This window comes from Triticum dicoccoides, chromosome 3B, assembly GCF_002162155.2.
Source record: "Triticum dicoccoides isolate Atlit2015 ecotype Zavitan chromosome 3B, WEW_v2.0, whole genome shotgun sequence".
NCBI lineage: Eukaryota > Viridiplantae > Streptophyta > Magnoliopsida > Poales > Poaceae > Triticum > Triticum dicoccoides.
This window is the reverse complement of record NC_041385.1, coordinates 255673135-255677913: the sequence shown is the minus strand read 5'-3', so window position 1 is coordinate 255677913 and position 4779 is coordinate 255673135.

Genomic DNA, 4779 nt, shown 5'->3' with positions numbered 1-4779 from the left:
GTGCCACCATATTGAGAGTGAGAGTGACTTCACCAATAGCCCCATACATGATGAGTTGCCACAATTCCCATGTGAGGAGAGCCACAACCCCCACCACTTGAGTGAGATGAGTGACTCCACCATACGTGAGTTTGAGTGCACCTATTTTGAGGGAGTGAGTGAACCACCACATAGAGAGAGTGAGATAGTTGATAGGTCTCGTGAGGCCATTTGCATTTCTAACAACTTGACCTCTACCTCTATTGTGTCTTCTCGTTTGGTGCTAGGTCCCATTTATGATGACGCGCCGATCCTCGACGACTTCGTCCTCCCTTTGGACAAGACGATGGCCATGGTGGATTATGATGCACCCCCACATGGTTCCATCAAGATGAAAATGACCACCATTTGGTCTTTCCCGCCTCACCTACACCACTTGAGTGGAATGACAAAGGTAACATAGGTGAAGGTGATGCTCTAGTCCCACTAGTGGACATTCTTGACATTGATTGCTCCCATGATGTTGACCCACCTATTACCATGCTTCATGCTAGTGAAACTCCTTCATGCCTTGACTTACCTATTAATGATGAATATGATGATGAGCATGTTGAGTTGCCTAGTTGTGATGCTATGCTTCATAGGATATCATGTGAAAATTCTATTGGTCACTTCATGTTTGACAATCCATTGAACTTGTCATATGCTATGAGTGAGATCTCCCATATTGCATCATTTCAATCTCAACATAGTAACTATGCATGCCCCATTAAAATAAATCCTATTTGCACTTATGGCATAGATGACGAGATGATGGTCATTGGCTTTTGTTTTTCATGTGATGATATTGCCATGCTTCCTTTACATGATTTGCGCAATTCATCCAATATGTCATGCCATGATCACATTGTTCCAAATATGCATTGTTTTGGATGTTGTCAATATTCTCCACATGATGTTACTACTCTTGCTCATGAGGAGACCCCCATAGTTTCCTCATACATGTTAGGAGAATTTGATCCATCCCATTCATTGCATGATCCCAATACTTGTGTGCACCATATGCTCCCCATGAATAAACATGCTTTTGATGTGCCATATACTTGTTTGCTCAATTTGTGTCCCCATCGTGTCATACATAATAACTATTCTTTCATGATGGATGACATGTTCTTATACCATGCATCAAATTTCTTTGAGCGATGCTTATCTTGTGCTAACTCATACGTGCACATACACATCATGATGGATGATGTGTACATTTACCACGCGCACAATTTCTTTGGTTTGTGTCTCTTTTGTGTAGGTACCCATGAATACTTGTCAACCTCGCAATCCCACGAGTTGACAAAACGAGCTCTTGAGAGCAACAATGCTTTGGGATCCAATGGACTATCCTTACCAACGTCCCCTTCGCGTAAGGACTACGCGCAACTCCTCTACTTGGCTCTCACACGGCTATGGGCCATTTACCACTTGTCACCTTATGCTCATTTTACCGTGTCCACTTTGCATGCTATGCTTGCTTCTATGCCTTTGCCATGCAATTGTGACCCTTGCTTGCATCTACCCATGTTTCATCATTATGCTACTTTTATGTGTATTTGCATGCTTGGTAGAGATCCTTGTTGCTATTGCCATGTTTATCATGTGCCCCATGCTATTGTCCTCATATCTTGCTTTCATGCTTGTGCTATGACATGTGAATTATTCATGCCCACTATTGGCACCAATGACATGCTTGCCATGATTCCTCCTAGTATGTTGCATCTTCGCACTACTAGCTTGCTTGATTTGATAGCTATGAATGCTCGCTATATTGCATCACCCATGTTCCACTACTTGCTTTCTTGGGTTGATGACATACATGCTCATGCCTCACACATGTTGAACAATTGCTCTTTCCTTTGTGTTGAGTGCCATGATATCTTCATGACACCCTATGCATGTTATGCTTGGATTGTCTTGCACTTGCCCCATGTGTTTAGACATTTCACTATATTTGGTGTTGTGAATGACTCTTATGCCTACCATAGACCATTCATTGAGCTCTTTATGCATGCTTGCTATGACCTTGAGGTAGATGCTTGTTCACTTATCACATATATTTGCATCTTGACCTCCCATTTGCATGCTTGTTCCCATGATATACTTGATTGTGCTCAATTTATATGCTCAAATGCCATGCCACACTTCTTTGTCAAACCATATGCTATGCTTGATGACAACACTTGTTGGGTGAATCACCTCTTGAATGCTTGGTTTTGCTCTTACGACAACCACATTTGTTTTTCCAAGTGCTTGTTATCTTTGCTACTTTTGAAGGAATTACAAGATGGTGCGACATTGGAGGGTGCCCATGTGGAACTACAAGATGACGAATGCTTGGTGATCGTCCACTTCTACACGACGACATCATCTCTCTCCCATGGTGATTTGGATTTCGATCCGAGGTCGGATCTTTCCCAAGGGGGAGGGGATGATGCGGAGCATCCTACGGACATCACCATGTCAAGAGCCCATTTGGCAAGTGACACGTACGACATCTACTTCACACACACTAAGGTGAATCATCTCCTTTACACGTGCTCACTTGACCCCTTCGAGGATGGCATACTACTTGACACTTCTCCCGTGTGCATGCATAGGTATTGTCGGAACATTACGGACGACGAGGAGGAGTGAAAGCGCCAAGGAACGACTACACCATCCGCGAGGGAAGCGTGGAAGAGAAGACGGAAGAAAGGAAGAAGAAGAACGGAGCAGGACTGGAGTTGCCCGGATCATCCGGACCCCCAGCCGGACGATCCGGACCGAGCCCGGATGATCCGGACGACCTCCCGGACGATCCGGCTAATGCGCTCGAAGACCACAGAACCTGCTCGACGAAGCCGGATCATCTGGACGGTCGCCCGGATCATCCGGACCCCCGACACCCGGATCATCCGGGCCACCATCCGGATCATCCAGACCCCGCCTGCGTGTGTGACTTGGGCCGAAGCCCGTGTACCCCTTCGCCCCTCACTTACCCCTTCGCCCCTTGGGCTATAAATAGACCTCCTCCACCTCCTTTCTAGGGTTAGCAAATATGATAGCTCATTCTTAGGTGAGCTTTGCTCCTACCTATCTCTACTCTTGAGAGAGAGAGACCACTACTCCATTGGAGGCCAAGACCTCCATCTAGGAGAAGATCCCGCGGGATATCATCAAGACCCCCTTGTGGGAAGATCCATCTAGGATATCATCAAGACCTCCTCTTGGAGATGAACCTTACCTTGTATCTTTCCCTTTGTTGTTCATGTACCTTGTGGATCTTGTGTGTTTGATTGTCTAGTGGATGTGTGATTTGGACTTGTTCTTGAGTGTTTACCCTTGTGATTTCTCCCCGTTCTTGAAGGAAATATGCCCTAGAGGCAATAATAAAGTTATTATTTATTTCCTCATATCATGATAAATGTTTATTATTCATGCTAGAATTGTATTATCCGGAAACTTGATACATGTGTGAATACATAGACAAAACTATAGTCACTAGTATGCCTCTACTTGACTAGCTCATTAATCAAAGATGGTTATGTTTCCTGACCATAGACATGTGTTGTCATTTGATTAGTGGGATCACATCATTAGGAGAATGATGTGATTGACATGACCCATTCTGTTAGCCTAGCACTTGATCGTTTAGTATACTGCTATTGCTTTCTTCATGACTTATACAAAGTTCCTGCAACTATGAGATTGTGCAACTCCCGTTTACCGGAAGAACACTTTGTGTGCTACCAAACGTCACAACGTAACTGGGTGATTATAAAGGTGCTCTACAGGTGTTTCCGAAGGTACATGTTGGGTTGGCATAATTCAAGATTAGGATTTGTCACTCCGATTGTCGGAGAGGTATCTCTGGGCCCTCTCGGTAATACTCATCACCTAAGCCTTGCAAGCATGTGACTAATGAGTTAGTTATGAGATGACGTATTACGGAACGAGTAAAGAGACTTGCCGGTAACGAGATTGAACTAGGTATTGGATACCGACGATCAAATCTCGGACAAGTAACATACCGATGACAAAGGGAACAACGTATGTTGTTGTGCAGTTTGACCGATAAAGATCTTCGTAGAATATGTAGGAACCAATATGGGCATCCAGGTCCCGCTATTGGTTATTGACCGGAGACGTGTTTCGGTCATGTCTACATTGTTCTCGAACCGTAGGGTCCGCATGCTTAAGGTTTCAATGACAATTATATTATGAGTTTATGTATTTTGATGTACCTAAGGTTGTTCGGAGTCCCGAATATGATCACGGACATGACGAGGAGTCTCGAAATGGTCGAGGCATAAAGATTGATATATTGGACGGATATATTTGGACACCGGAAAGGTTCCGGGAGAGTTTGGGAATATACCGGAGCTCCGGGAGGTTACCGGAACCCCCCGGTAAGTATATGGGCCTTATTGGGCCCTAGTGGAAGGGAGGGAGAAGGAGCAAGGGAGGGGGCGCCCCCCCCCCAAGCCCAATCCGAATTGGGAAGGGGGCCGGCCCCCCCTTTCCTTCTCTCCTCCCCCCTCTTCCTTCCTTCTCCTACTCCGAATAGGAAAGGGGGGGCCAAACCTACTTGGAGTAGGTTTGCCCCCCTATGGCGCGCCTCCCCCTTGGGCCGGCCACCTCCTCCCTCCCTCCTTTATATACGGGGGTAGGGGGGCACCCTAGACACACAAGTTGATCATTGAGATCGTTCCTTAGCCGTGTGCGGTGCCCCCCTCCACGATATTACACCTCGGTCATATTGTAGCGGTG